This window comes from Stegodyphus dumicola, chromosome X2 (genome assembly GCF_044657685.1).
Source record: "Stegodyphus dumicola isolate Sdum_Otavi_A_Nest chromosome X2, ASM4465768v1".
Classification (NCBI taxonomy): Eukaryota; Metazoa; Arthropoda; class Arachnida; order Araneae; family Eresidae; genus Stegodyphus; species Stegodyphus dumicola.
Genome location: NC_140781.1, coordinates 181,953,623 through 181,970,432, shown reverse-complemented (window position 1 = coordinate 181,970,432; position 16,810 = coordinate 181,953,623). Strand labels below are relative to the sequence as shown.

Genomic DNA, 16,810 nt, shown 5'->3' with positions numbered 1-16,810 from the left:
ATATAAAATATAAAAAAATACGATTGTTTTGCTCTACGCGAACAGGCAACCTCTAATTAACTTTCCGCAATTTCAGGATCTTTCCCCTAGAGATCTCCCTAGACCAGTAATTTCGAGAATATTCTGGCATGTTATATAACTGCTAGTATAAATACATAGTTCGCGCTATTTTTTGTCAGACTGCTTTCTCCTCCTGCTGCTATCAGACCTTTGCTGCAGCTCTTCCCGTCTGTCTCCCTTTGTTTGAATAGTATGACGCAGTAACTTTAATCTTATTTAGTTTAAATCACTATTCAATATGTAATTTGGAGTATTTCATCTAAAAGAAAAATGATCTGCCATTTGAATTGAATAAAGATGTGCAGTTAAAGGCAAAATCCGGTGTCATCATTCTGTTGTATGACACTCAGACACAAAAATGCCAGGACTCTGATGCCAAGCTTCGTCATTCCTGTGCCTGTCTGCCAAATCATTACAGTATTTAATTACAGCAGAATTATGTGTAATTTGCATATACCTTTGTGAGGAATTTCTAAGGGAAACTGGCTAGTATGCACGTTGCACATGGGGAAAACCACGAAAACGCCCTGCAGCCAGCCTGTTCATCGAAATTAGAACCCCAGACCGAACTACCAGTGTTCAGCGCTTTACCGCTCAGCAGCTGGTGGGCCTTCTCTTTTTTTTTTTTTTTTTTTTCTTGAAAAGCAGACAACCGTTTTACATTTCATCATTAATCAACTTGAACTAAGAAAGAGAAAATAATGTGTAATGCTATAGGGATGTTTTAGCGCACGGGTGAAACAAAATATCTTAATGATTATACTTAACATGTATTTCGTTTACGCAGACATATTCTCATGTTTATGCATTCTCAGAATAAATAAATGTAATTTCTGTGAAAAGTTAAAAATATTCTGGAGAAAATGACAGGAAAGTGAGCTTAACAATTATATTATTAATTAAAATATACTTTAAACAAAAGCGGTTATATTTCCTTAATAATTAATACATGGCTTTCAGAACAATTATTCTGTAATCCGGGATACATGATACATAGTAATGTAAACATCCTTTATTAATTATTTTAACTGTAAAATGTTAAAAAACTAATAGATTAGTTGTTATTATAAATGATATTAACTAGATACGTGCTAGATACATATTTGTGGAGCATAAAATAAAAGAAGGCCTAATGAAGCATGTATGTCGTTCATAAATCTCTCAATTTTTGGAATTGTAAGCAATGAATTGAAATAGACTGAAAGATATTTTGTTAGGATGGAATTTCGAAATAGATAGAATTAATTTAGTAATGGCAAAAATGCATAAGTAACCCCCTTCCCAGGTTCTTTCAAATATGTGCCTCAGTGAATGTTCACTCTCTGTCGATCACATTTGCCGTGGCTGCATGACTTTTAAAAACTCTGTCTTTTCATCTTTCTGTCGGGTACTTATTGTAGCAATACTTGAAAAATTATAACCTATCACTCGATCTCTGTTCTCTCAACGTCCTGTCGCTCGATGTTTCTCACTCTCGTTTCTCTCTTTATCTCTGTATTTTCTTCATTAGATTATAAGGTATTTCTCCCACCTTCCTAGCGTGCCTTCGCGGTGTAGTGGTTTTGCACGCTGGGCCGGTATTCCAGAGGTCCGTGGTTCGATTCCCGGCGAAGACTGTTGCTGATTTTTCATCTCTTGCTGATTTTTCATCATGGCAGATCGGCTTTTCCAACTAACCTAATGTCTCTATAGTGGCGCCCGAACTAAAAGGGTGTTGGATGATGATTCTCCTCACCCAGGTTTGGCGATTGGGTCCCCTAAAAACGCCACTCGCCCTTTAAAAGGGGAGTATATAAGGTATTTCTCCCGCATTCCTAGCGTGCCTTCGTGGTGTAGTAGTTCTGCACACTGGGCCGGTATTCCAGAGGTCCGCGGTTCGATTCCCGGCAAAGGCAAGTTGCTAATTTTTCTTCTCTCCGGCTTCCAAAAAATAGATAATGTCTCTACAAGTTTGAAACTAATGAGATACTGCTCCATGTTATTTAATTTCACTTAAATGTACAAACGTCGATTTGGATTTCAAAGGATTTAAGTTATTAATTCTTTTACACATGGTCTTGTAAAAATTTTAATTTCATTATACTCCTTTTATCAAAACTGCTGCCTGGGTTAAAGTTCTTGAGTTAAAAAAAAAAAAAAGTAAAGAAATTTTTATCCGCGGAAAAAGTTATTTTGTTTTAGGTTTTCGGCGGTTTAAAGACACACTAAGGTCCTTTGCTAAAGCTTGTGAATGTCTAAACAATTTAGATATGTGGAAGCTTTAAAACAGGATGGTCACGTTATTAATATTCGCATTACGTGAATGCACATAAAAAATGGGAATAGTTTGTCTGCAATATCTGCAACTGGGAAACTCATTTTGAATCTAAATTCATAAAAAAAGAACTGAGAAATTCCATGAGAAATGTTTTTGCAGAAACTGACTCGGCAGATATATTTCACAATTTTTGCATCCTTTAAATGTTGAAACTTATTTCCATCAAACTGTGAGTATTTATTATTACTAAATTTGTTGCCACAGATCTCAGAATTCATAATCAACATGAATCATACTATTCATGATTCGTAGCTGTTATCATAATTTCTCTTCTTTTGGTATTTAAAAACATGTAAAATAATACTCTCAAAAGTGTGTTATTTTATTTATCTGATTCTGAATTAGAAAATGTATTAATATTTTTTGCGGGGTATATTGCAGAACACTTGGATAAACGAGCAAATTTAATATTTTTCAACTAATGTTATATACAGGATTTTCTAAATTTCACTAATTTTCAAATAATTGTTTATTTAATATGTTATTCAGGATTTTATATATTTTGCAGGTATATGCATACTATCAATTATTAATAGATTTTAAATTAACTATTAATGCAGAAATAATACTGGATAGTTAATTACTGATATTTATTAATAATTATTTACACATTAATAACACAATATTGCTTTCGAAATATTCTGAAGAGTAATACTCGTTGCACGTGAACTTCCTCTTGCCCAGTCTACGCGCTTCTGAGAATTTTTTCGTTGATTGATTCGATTTGTCTCAGTTTCTACTCTTTAGGCATAATTCAACGAAAAAATTTAGTAAATATTTATAGTGCATAATAAGCCTTTCAAAGTAACTCTAACCTTCTAGAAGAAAACACGAGTATTAACTTAAGGCAGGGCCGGCGCTAGAGCCTGTGCAACCTGTGCAGCAGCACGGGGCGATATATTAGTTTAGGGGCGACAAAATATTTACAATTTAGGAAGATACTGGATGCTCAGAATTTCGGAGTCGCAGAGTTTGCGCCGGGCGGTAAAAAATCTAGCGCCGGTCCTGACTTCACTTCCTTATTAGAGAATTCATACAAGATGAATTTGATCAAGAATTTTGTAAAACATTTCAAAAGATGGCGCCACTATTCAGGCATTTTCATGCTTTAGCAATAGTTGCGTTAGGGTTTGCTCTCTTAACAGAATTAATTTTTTAGTCGTCTTTAATGAATGAGAGACTCAGGTTTCGCAAGTATGTAGATATCCAGAAGAACACTCAGTTTTAATAATTTTAATAATCCTTAATTTTAATGAATCCTTTGTATAGGGTCAAGTTCCTTTTTAATAATGATTAAATTTTTAATGGTGATTGAATGTTCGCTACTATTGCTAAACTAAACGAGTGGATTGTACTTCGTAAAATCAAACAACTTTATTACCTCTAATTTCCAATATATTACATATTACTGACAGGTTCTGGTATGTTGCCTTAACCGAATCTAGAGGTTAAGGGAGTGTTTTCTTTTTCTACAGTGCTGTGTTCTAATTTAACATGCCGCCGGTTGAAATTCCAGTATGTAAATTATAAACATACAGTTTAAAATTTTTAAGAATAACTTAGTCTCTTCGATGCAAATATGAATAGCTAACAGGTAATTTTCCATCATGAAATACAGTGTAAAATAATATAAAAAGTTAATCGTACAGTATAAATAATATAAATATTATAAAAAACGTAAACTAATTCACTATGTTACAATCTTACTTGTTCTTTTAAAACAGTTCTATTTTCATTACAAAACATAATTTTCAATAAGAACACCGTAATGTAAAGCTAAGCATTCTTATCGTTGATAGGCAGTAAACACATTTTTCCGAATACGTCGAATATATACACCGTTTGATGTTTTCACTTTAATAACTGTGGTTTAATTACTTGTAAAAGTAACAGATAAAACATCGACAGTTCTAGCTAAGAGCATTTAAATGGAAGGTTATCTTTCCTTTAACACAACATACCTTCCTTTAAATTTTCTTTATTATTTAACCATTTGGTGCGCTGTTGAAGTTGTTTTCTATAATCAGTTTGCCAATATTTCCAAATAATTTCAATGAACTTAATAATAATCTGCAATTTAAGAAATCTATTAACGGTAAGATGAGACACATCAGGTTCAGGATAAAAATTAGTGGAACATCCAGTTAAAAAATGGCATGGCATTAAGGCCTAAGGTCATTCGCATCTGTGGATAAAGGTAAAATTGAACGAGAATTGAGAATACATTCAATCTATGTGACAATAGTACAGAATTCTTAAGTGAATTTGTAATTCCCGATTGTACGCTGAAGATGGTATTTAAATGCGTTTTAAGGATTATGTTAATTTTATAACCAGTTAAATTTTGAGTTAAACTTCCTTTCCTATCGCTTCTTAATTTCAACTTGCCACTTCCGGCCAGAACGTAGTTTTAGAATCACGTCTGAATGTTAATGAGGAAGAGTGGTATTTAACCGCGAAGTTCTACTGTCTTAGAGAGAGAGATACCAGATATCCTGGATAGCACTCGCCTTTTTCGAGTTGTTTCTGCTTTGGAACTTCACCGCAAGCTGGAAGAGACTTTCTAATGTTTTGCGGGTTACGGACTTCGAGGAAATCTTGAGCTGACGGTAGTAGACGGGGTAAAATCACCTCGATGAGATCATTATCTGGCCTCTTCCCGTACAATAAATTGAAGATTTTAATTTTCCGTAAAATAAATTCCGTCAACTCATCGAAATTGCTTTGATATTTGCTAAACAATTCCTACTCTAGCTTCGCTCGGTCTTTAACCCTCTGAGCGGCCAGGGTTTTCGCTAGCCAGGGATTTCGCTAAGAAAGTGCAAATTTCCCAAAACTACTATGAGAACAAGTTATTATTTTTATTTTAATGTAAAAACTCTGATGGTATTTCATACTGGATTTGTTTTATTTTGATATATTGTTTTAATTTCTTTGACAGATATTAATATACACGTATATATACGTTCTTACAGATATCACAAAAAATATTGTAGGCCGTATATATACGGCGTCGCCGCTTAGAGGGTTTAACAACTGGAAATGCTTTTAATAATGCAGACTTGAAGTCTTCCCAGCTGTACGATTCTGAACCTGGGCCCCCAACAATAACTTGCCGATCCCTTTATACCAGCTGAGGGCTTGAGCTTTTAAGGCTGTAGTAACGATAGTCTCTTCCTTCAGCTGGTTCACAGATGCAAAGTGAAATGCATGTCTATTTGCTCCAGGAAGGTCATCACTAAGTCTTTGCCGTCAAATGTTGCGGCTGGCTTCATAGAGGCACGCAGCGTTTCTACGATGAATCCAAATCCTTCCAGTGGATTCGCGGCCGTTTGAGGGACCTGAAAGGTCGGAGGGGTCAATGTAAACTTCCCGGTTTCTAATGACATGGTCCGTTGAAAACTTTTCGGGTGCCAAATGTAGGATTCCCCACTGTGTAATTCTAAGTTACAGTTGAAAGTGAAGCATCTTAGAACTAGTAAGCGAATAATCGCTTGAGTTCGTGAGACAATAAATAAAATTGAAAACGGTTAAAAGACCCTTTATTATTCAAATAAAATTTAACAGAACTCCGTCTTGGAGTTGAAATATAAAGCCGATACTTGGGCTTGAACTTAAGAGACTAAAAATTAAACTAAACTAATCTTAACCCTTTGAGGGGCGGTATATAAAATAATTTAAACTGTGGTAAAATTTTGCATGAACTATAACTTATGGATCCTAAGGACACAAAATTGAGACTTAAAAAAAATCTAGAGCGAAATCCTGAATTTTGAGAGCCGGTATATATTTTATACCGGCGCCCCTCTAGGACATTATTTTCCAGGTAGCTGCCAACTGTTAATCTTTGTTTTTAAAATTAATTGTGGGTACTTTTGATGTGCGTCTGTAGTGATGAGTGCTTGAATATAGTTATGTAAGTCTAAAGACAATTTTTTTTTAAATTTTGGCAGAAATTTAAAATTTTAAAAATAAAATTTATGTTTTTTTATGCACTTTGATGACGCAACCCAGCTGAACATACTTATGTAAAATATGGGTAAAAAGCTTTTCCACTTGATTTAAATTCAATATTATTTTATAAAAAAATTTAGCAAATATAACACTGCATGTGTAAATCGTATCATGCTGTAACTGAACTAGTATAATATTACAAGCAGATGAACTCAGCCGAAAATTAAAAAAATTGAAAAGTGAAACACTACGACCGACTCAGCTGAGAAAGTATGTTGCATTTTTGAAGTTGTATTTTATACTTTAGATAATATGTGAAAAAACAACCATGCTTCATACTATGATACGAAGAATCGCCGCCCCTCCACGCACACACACTTTAGATCATCAAGGACCGTAAGGGTCCCTTTTTTATTTTTTGTAAATATAGGTTGTAATGTATCTTTTTGTTCAGGAAGAAACACCGTTAAACAATTTTATTATTTGATACACCTCAAAGCTCTTATTCTGATTTTCAACCCCTTTGGCTGCATAGGGGCTCCTTTTCAACTTTTGGATAAATTTTAGTTTGCATCTAAAACGGGCCTTAGAAATATTTTTCCTCCTTTCACCAACTGTGAGAATTTATTTCGGAAACAACCTATTTGTATCAACGAGAGCGCAGATTTCTCTTGTGTTCTCTAGTCTTTCATCTGAAATTAACAAAGAATTTCCCTAAAGAATAAAAGCATGCTTTCAAACCAGCAGTTTTCGTGAAGGAAGAGCGACGGAGAGCTCGCGACTTCGGGTGAGATGGACCTTAAGTACATTTCCATTTTAAGTGAGCTTTCCCTTTGTGTGATCTTATCACACCTCACAAAGGGAAGAAGGCGTGACTCCCGAATGACAAATTAGTTGTCAATCACCTCTTTCATTTTCCTTGCATTCTAGAATTTTGGAAAACACGAAGCAACGGGTGTCTTTTGGGGGCTAACATGCCACATTTAACCCCCACAATTGTGTAAAGTTTTGACCCCAGATGGCAATTTTGAAATCGATGAGTCTTTCTCTTAGGAAAGAGATAAGTGCTGAAATAAAAATTTTAGCTAAACACAGACGAATGAAACTCGAGCTGAGTACACAAAGAATAAATGAAACTAATATACTTGTATTCAGTCCTAGCGCACAGTCAATAAACTCCCCATTCCTCCATGAACATAATACTGAATCTTAAACGACTTATAAATTAATCATGAAAAATTATTACATCATAAACTGTTATACTAATAAAGAAATTCTGTCGTGTCACAGAGTATAAAAGGAGAAGACTGGTGCTGCCATCTATTGGCGTGGTACCCTCAGTGTTGGCGCCGGTATATATTATATACCGGTTTTAAAATCGTATAAATAATCTTCTGTTAATTATCATTTCTGACAAAAATGAAGTAAATATATAAGATTCAGCATGTGTACGTCATATATTTGCAGGTTTTGAATCTTTTCTTTCCTTCCAATAGAATTTATCAATCTTCCAACATGATACCTTGCAAAGAGGTATATTAATTTCATAACTGCAAAATATTGAGCATTCATAGGTTGATGCTACCATTTAGAATTGAAAGGAAACACTAGAAACTTACGATTATAGCTTTTGGTGTAGAAAAATTAGCATTTTTTCGGAGGTTAAAAAATTGACAAACAACCGGTATATATTATATACCAGTGCCCTTCAAAGGGTTAACTAAAGAGATATAGCCGAAGTTATCAAGATTCTAACAGAGTTGGCCCCTTAACGCTAATTGACTGCGAAACTATCAAGGGCCTAAAGTACGGTCGAGCATAATAATAGTTTACGAGAAAGTAGCCTAAAAAGGCGGACGCGTGCTATCCAGAATATCTGGTCTCTCTCTCTCTAAGACAGTAGAACTTCGCGGTTAAATACCGCTCTTCCTCATTAGCATTCAGACGTGATTCTAAAACTACGTTCTGGCCGAAAGTGGTAAGTTGAAATTAAGAAGACATAGGAAAGGAAGTTTAACTCAAAATTTAACTGTTAATAAAGTTAACATAATCCTTACAGCATTAATGCCTGATTCGAATAAACCACCAAAATTTGGTGTCCTGGGTGGAACCAGTTTCCAATTTATACCTTCAGCCATTAAGAAATTGCGCTATATCAGAATTAGATTTAAGGACTCAATTATGAAATTCTTTGAATTCTGAGTTTGCACTAACAATATTCGTACCGTTTTTTGACATTATAGTATTGCCTTTTCCACGTCTAGCGATAAATCTTTTAATAGTAAGAAGTAATTCATCTGTAGTTAAATCAATTACCCCCTCTAAATATATCATTTTAGTAGTTAAACATATAAATATAGCATCATACACTTTTCCATAATTACCATTTCTCTGATTTTTATTTTTATGAGTAATGGACCAGAAGAATCAAAGCCACAAGTAATAAATACATTGGGAAATACACTGGTGTGCAAAAATTAAGGACGAAGTCGAAAAATTAGCATATAAGCTGAACGAAGAGGCAGAGCGGACAGAAAGACCAATCAGGAGATTAAGTAAAGTGATGTACGGTAGCACATGCGCAGATATGCAGGTAGACGTAATGGGGGAGTGTCTGAGTAGTATAAAGCATGTTGTCGATGTAAGATCAGTATTTCTGGCAAAGAGATTGCACGCCGTATAGCAGTTAAAATCACACCGAGTTGCTGCCTCAGCGAGGAATGGCGAATAATCAATCTGTTAGACGACATCTGGATGCTTTTACCCGAGGTCGAATCATTGGGAAGTTGGAGGAAGGCCGCAGTGTGACAAGTGTGGCTGCAGAGTTCGGAATTGCTCACAGGCATCGTTTCACGACTTTGGAGACAATTTCAAACTACAGGAACAGCTATCCGGGGGTTTAGTAGTGGTCGTCCACGAGGAACCACACCCGCAGATGACCGGTATATTGCCTTACAGGCCAGAAGAAACACGCGGCAGACAGCGGGAGAAATCGCTAGACACACGACACAGGCGACTGGACGACCGATATCGCGTTTTACCGTGGCCAGAAGACTGCACGGTGGTGGTCTGTTTGCACGACGCCCTGTACGGTGTGTACCTTTAACGCCTGCCCATCGGAGAAGGCGTTCTCTGTGGTGCCGGGAACACCGGAATTGGAGAGACAATGAATGGGGACGAGTACTCTTTACAGATGAGAGCAGATTCAGTCTGAGTAGCGATTCTCATCACATACTCATCTGGAGAGAGCGGGGAAGCCGCAATCATCCCTCGAACATCATTAAAAGGGACAGGTATGGAGGTGGTGGTGTTCTCGTTTGGGGAGGCATCATGCTTGGTAGTCGTACAGACTTTCACATCTTCGACGCAGGTTCAGTCAACGGGACTCGTTATTGTAACGAGATTCTTCTTCCGTATGTGCGTCTTTTTAGAGGCGCTATGGGTCCGCAGTTCCTTTTCATGGACGACAATGCACCATGTCATCGCACAGTAGCTGCCGAACAGCTCTTAGAGAGTGAGGATATTGAACGTATGGATTGGCCGGCACGATCTCCGGATCTCAATCCCATCGAGCATGTATGGGATTTTCTAGGCAGACGCTTGGCAGCTCGTACTTTACCACCAGTAACGATTCCGGAGCTTCGATTGGCGCTGCAAGACGAATGGGCAGCAATGCCTCAACAACTCATTGACACCCTCATTCTCAGCATGGGCAGACGCTGTGAAACCTGCCTAGCAGTCAGGGGAGATCATATCTCCTATTAAAGACCGGATGTTTCTTGCTGGACACCCATCACAGGGATGTTTCGGCCTTCAGTCGCATTGCGCTCCATGCTACTTTTTCAATAAAGCTTCTTTTTATCCCTCTGATTTCTCTTTTAGTAAGTGTTGCTTACATTACTCATGTCCTTACGTATTGGGGATCTTACGGTATTAAATGTGTTGATCTGGAAAGCTTTTGGACAAAGTTATATTGAAAAAACCGTCTCGTCCGAAATTTTTGCACACCAGTGTAAATTGGGTTAGCTCTTTCACCAGGTAAATTTCCCATAAATCAATTAATCAATTACAATTGATTTAACCTTAAAACATGTTACGCAGCATTCATGTACAACCTTTCGAACTTTATCTCGATCCTTAATGACCTAAAATGGGCTGCGAACTTCATGCAATAAAGCTTTCGCACTAAAATGCAAATATTTAAGATGATAATATTAAAACTTTAATACATGATCTTTTGGCATTACGTAGGGAAATTTGTGATTGCAATGAATATTTGTAAGTCTGTATCCCACTTTCGGAAGAGAATCCCTGCGTAAAAATGGATATAAAAATTTTGAGTTTAGGACTTTAGATATAAAAATTCTTACTTTATTTTTAGAAGAAGCACAATACTTATTTTTTAAGGAGAGGTTATCCTTGCCAAAATGTTGTGATACCATACCTTATGATGATATGTTTCAGCATCTTTCAGTTCTTTAAGAGTTACAGGACTTGTTAAATTTCTTCCTTTACAATCTGCTATAAATATGCTAATGAAATATAATATACGTCTAAAGAGAAATAATTATTACTAATATTAAAAATACAGTCTAAGACAAGGGAATTAGTGTTCATATTTAGATTAACTAAATCATTATCCTTAAGTTTGAATTCCTTCACATATTTCATATCAGTCATATCAGATGAAATTATTTCACAAGGCAGTCCTGCAAATAACAGACACTCTATTTGCAACAAATCTCTTTAGCTGACGGGATTCCTTCTTAATCCATATTAGTGATATTGAAGAATCAGTAAAATAATACGCTTCGTCTGTAGCTAGTTGAATGGCCTCCAATATTCTTTTCATTAGTTTTACCAACAGAACTGTACCACAAAGTTCCAAACGAGGAACGGTAATTGACTTCAAAAGTGAACACGAGACTTGCTGTAAAGAAGTCTTGATGAACATTCATTCGAAGATGATATACATTTCATACAAATTGCAGCACCATAGGATTTCTGACTAGCATTGCAGAATTATGTTATTTCTATTTGTTTTATTTCATCGGTTAGAAAACAAATCTAGGGATACGATAATCGTTGACTACTTTTAAGAATATCCAGAAATGCCTTCTATTCTTCAGAGTCAATTTGAAGAAGAGACATGTTTCAATTTCTTTTCGAAAGCTAAAGTTTCTGTAGAAATATTTTAACTTTTCTACCAGGTCCAATTAAACCTAACGGAACAAAGAGGCGATCTATTGCTGATATTTTTTTTTTCATTCCTGTCTCTTTAATGTCAAGTATCTTTAAATCATAAGAGAAACTATCTGTAGCCGTACTCCATCACATTCCTAAGGCCTAACTAAAGAGTTGAAAAGAATAATGCTGAGTTGTTCTTTCTCTATTCTTCGATAGCTCAGTATTATTTGAATACCATTTGTTTAACTTCATCCGCCACATTCAGAATCTAATAATAAAAGAAAATAAATCTTTCCTGGTATTCCTCCCTTCATTAATATTGAATTAAGTGATTTTCCACTATTAGCAGCCGCCGATGCATTAACTATAAACACATTATATCGTTATTATAAATTGTTGATCACCAGGCTGTATCCATCACCTTGAAATCACTTTCCCACAAGAAAGTTTTCAATAATGATATGTTTAAAAACTTTTTATACGTGATATACAGGGCATACACAAAATTTCTGGTAAATTTTAATGACTAACACATCATGAACTCATGAACTGTTAAAAATACGACAAAACTAGTGCACTTCTATGTGTGCTCTTTTCGTGGCATGGAGAATGTTTAGATGATAATTGAGTTCATGCCATATACTTAGCTTGCCGATATCTACAGTGGCTACTATGTTGGTTATACTGAGTTTTATGTCATCAACATTCATCACTTGGGTCTTGTGAACAACTTTCACATATCCCCAGAGCAAGATAAAAAGGCTCTCTATTTCTAAAATATTTTTTGCGGATCAAAAATACTGTTTCTAGAGCGACGCATTCTGATTTTTCTCTGCGTTTATGTAGCCATTTTCTTCCAATTGGGGAATCGCCATTTCCTTTTACCGGGAAAAAGGTAAATGTTTCCCTCTGGCACCGTCTATCGACTCGCTTTTCATATGGAAAGAAAGAGATTTATTGAGTTTATCTGTCTATCAATTCCATCAATTTATTTGTATCTTCAATATTTTTAATTTAATAATAATTGAAATAGGTCAGAGACTTTATATACAGGTACAGTTAAAACAAGGCAAGGAGGTATCTGTGCTAGGTATACATTAGGTATCGCTGTTAAGCTTCTGCCCCAATTTTGAGGTAGAACAGCTCCGGAATGGGCCTTCCATCTCCTCTTTCCCTACCACCAATCTCTGAAGAGGGATTTTGGCTTGCCGTTTGTTTTGAAAGCCCCCTTGCAGCGCAGACACTATACCCTTCCAAATATCCATGCATTTTCTTAGATTCACTCGCCAGCCCATCGGTACAACAGTTCACGTCACTAGCTGTTGTGCCAGCTGGGCAGCAACTTTGTTAACACCCTGCTTGCATAAGCAGGATGTTAAAATTTTTCGGCTTGAAATTTTAATGAAATTATTGATAATTTACCTTAACTCCCCAAATGCTTTAATAAACTACTGACCGTGAGGTTAAGAACACTGAATAGTGGCAGTTCGGCCAGGATTCGAACCCAGATGAACGAACTGTCTGCATGGCTGCTTTTCTTGGTTTCCCTATGTGTAATGCAAATACGAGCAGTTTCCCTTACAAAGTTCTCATCAGAAACATTCCTCTTCTTGGATAGATAACCCTCGTGCGCTTTACCGTAATCAAATAACCTAATCCTCTTCTGATAAACCTTTAGTTAAAAAAAATTATTCATGATAATTTAGTTCCTTGTTCATTTTAACGAATTTATTTGAGATATTAAACGATTGTTTAAAGTTTTCTTTACATACATAACAATAACGATATTTCGTGAAATAACCGATTATTTTGGATCATTTTATCAGTCAAGAACTTATTTTTAAAATAGAGATGTAAAAAATGCGTACATACATATAAGATGCATGATTCTGGAAATCATCAAGGGACATGGTAAAAGAAATGACCCCGACATTAATTCCATCTAGATCTCGATTGGACTGTTTTACACCCTCCGATTATTCAGTTTTATTGGATTAAACGCATTTTTCGCTTCTATAGAAAACTCAAAAAAGGCCTTTATAACTATTGAAAGATACGATACATAACTTAGGTCGTTAAAAGTAGCTGAAAATACAATAATAATATATTTTTTAACTTCTTAGAATTCTTGAAATTCTAAGAAAAGGCAAAATTCTATTTCTGAACTTTCTCTGATTCAAGCAGCTTTCTCATTGATGTCATTCTTTATCTAAGTACGCGTATCTGGTAATATATAAAGTTTTATTCAAATAATAACACTTTGTAATGTTACATATACAATTTTTTTATTATTTATTTATTTATTGTCGTGAACGTTATTTATTGGCGTGTGTGGCGTGTACGTTCTTTCAATTTTTCTTTCAGCCTTACCAGAAAATGCAAATTAGTGAAGTTTAAATAGCGAGTGTAGCTGACATTTATAAGATTTGGATTGGGAAAGCTTGAACTTCTGTTTACGTAGCAATTTAGCAAACTCTTTCAGACTGAGGATTCATGACGTCTATCGTGTGACAGTTGGAAGTGTTTTACTAATCTGTTAATAATTAGATCTAGGCCAGAGAAAGTATCCGAACAGGAGCTAAGGATTAAGTGGCAGTTATATCTTAGTTAAACTTAAAAAAAGAGATTCATTAATTTATATCTCTCAAGCAGCTGTTGAAAATTTTTGTTGATTCTAAGATTGTAAAATCTATAATTCGTAGCAATAAATAATTAGCGGCGAGGATCATATTTGAGTGGGAGTTGAAGTTCCAGTGCAAACTTTAATCAGTTTGTTATTAAGATAATTCGTTCGAATAATATATAGTTTGTGCTAAGTATTAGATAAACTAAACATAATTTTATAAGCAAATCAAATATATATATATAAGAAATAGCTCAGCGAAATTACTTCAAAGAAATACACATTATAAATAAACTTTATTTCGAAAGGAGTAGCCATGTCAGTTTTATAAAATTTTCTTCTAAGATTTCTCGGTTTTCAATAATGTGAAATTTATCCGTTTTCACTGGAACAGTCTTATTATCCTGCTGATATAGAGCACAATGTAGAATGTTCAGTTTTATATTCTTGTTCTTTTCGGCCGTTATAAAATTAAAAACTGCAGACATATAAATTATTATAGAGCGACAGGCAAATAGTCAGAAAACATTTCTTGAATGGATTAAGTCAGATAGTGAACTGAGATTGAGGGTATTTCCTAGAAGATTTATTAGGCTGTAAAAAACTTACAAGATGAAATTTATCTCTATAATCCTCTTGAAAGCTCCATAATAAATTAATTCTGTTAATGCTCTAATACAAATTTCCAGCAAGATAATCAAGAACTCGCGCAGAAATATTCGAATAAAGCGTAAACGACCGTATTAAACGTAATTCTTTTAAACATTCCAGCTTACAAATACTTTTTTAACATTTTACGTTATTTTACAAAACGAAATGACATTCTTTCATTGTTTCTGAAGAAGATGCGTAAAGGAGAATTACCTTCCAAAAATTAACTGATTTACTTGAATTAACTTTCGTAACTTTAGCAGTCACTTTTCAGATTACACTAATCTAAGTGAAATGTTTCAAAAAATTTTCAAGACTAAATATATTTATAGAAATTGATGGCAATAACAACAATAGATCAAACTGAAAAACTAAATGAAATAAATTAGCCTTTCAAGTTACTACAATTTTGAGCAGATAACTTTCAAAATATATAATTAGTATATTTAAATTTCTGTGCAATTCATTTAGAAAAACCTACAATGAAAAAAAATCAGTGTTTGAAGAAGCAATGAAAACACCCATTGCTATACAAACAAAATTGTCCGAGATGTCATTAATTTAGGTTTTACGTTCAACTGGGAACGTACGTTTCATTTCTTTAAATGGATTTTTAATAGTGAAAGTACAATTTTCTAATTTTCTAAATTAGGAGTTTCTTTTAGGTCCATGTGACAACACAAATTTTACCAGATTTTACTAAAAGTTGTTAGCTAACTAAGCTGTAGCGTTGTGAAAATTTACATTATATGAATCACTTCTTTAACTAGATCCATGTCTTTTTTATGGATAGCCGAATGCTAAAATATGATTTTTTTAAATTTTGCTGTTAGCTTTGAAAAGTCACAAAAATGTGTCCTTCATAATTTGTTCGCGTAAGTGTTACTCAGAAAACGACATTATTTTACCCATTCTTCCGACAGTTTTAAATCTGCCTCTCCTTGCATCAGGTTTCAGTACGCCAATCAGTCTCATTTATCAGTTTTGGATCTGCTCTCTTTCTCATCAGTTTTAATCCTACATATATCCGAAGAATAAGTTGTTACATCACATTAATCATACAAGCATCTTATTATGTTATACAAAACAAATACAAATATTATACAAAATACAAAATGTTGGTCATTTAAATTCAAGATTGTTTTCACAGAAATCACACAGCCATTTCATAGTTATGTTTCAATCTAAAGAAAACGTTTTGAAAAGAAGTTAAATTCACTTATGATGTTGAATGATAGGTGGCACATTACATTCAGATTACAAAATTGATCATTTTCTTACAATGGCTATCAAGAAAACACTGCGGAAAATGGGAACTCGTAATTCGCATGTTTTCTTGGTTTAATAGTCATTTATAAAAATATTAATTTTAATTTCTTTGAATGATTTAACTTGAACAGGATTTGGTGAATGCGATGTTGATACGGAGAAAAAGGCGCAATATTATAAAAGCCATTATTTTCTGTCTACCAATGTATAATCAACAAGTTCTTTCGCTGAGCAGTCTTAGACAGCAATTTTTGACAAAAATAACTTTTAACAATAACTATTTGTTGGAACATGCAGCCGACTAAGTTTTATTCCATTTTGTATGCCTTGTGTTGTTTACTTGGTTTAAATTTTAAGCATGATATATTGCATAAGTTTTGATTTTCCGATGAGCGTGCACTATGAGATTTAAAAAAGCGATGGACAGTTACTGAGTTAACGAGCGATGGACAATTTTAATTAACGAAGAATTTTCCAAGTTTTCGGCTGTTACCCAAATGCTGCTGTAAAATACCCTGCAGCGTTACGCAATTTTTAATACTTGAGAAAGTTACAGAAATATTTCTCTAAAATTAACCAGAAATTTCTCGATTTTCCTGAAGAATGTGAAATCTTAAAAGCAGACAAAACATTGTACAAAATTACAGATCGCATTTTCTTTAAGCAAAATAATTTCGCTGCCAATAGGCTGCTATTTGTTGACAGTATCTTATAAGCTGAAGCATGTGTAAATGAATTTGTATAAATTC

At 34.6% G+C, this 16,810-nt stretch overlaps 1 protein-coding gene across 1 annotated transcript in view; it reads left to right on the top strand.

The window, feature by feature from the left end:
* Nucleotides 1-16,810, top strand: part of LOC118181595 (nucleolar protein 4) — a 187,185-nt gene that overhangs the window by 139,129 nt on the left and 31,246 nt on the right. The window lies entirely within an intron of this gene.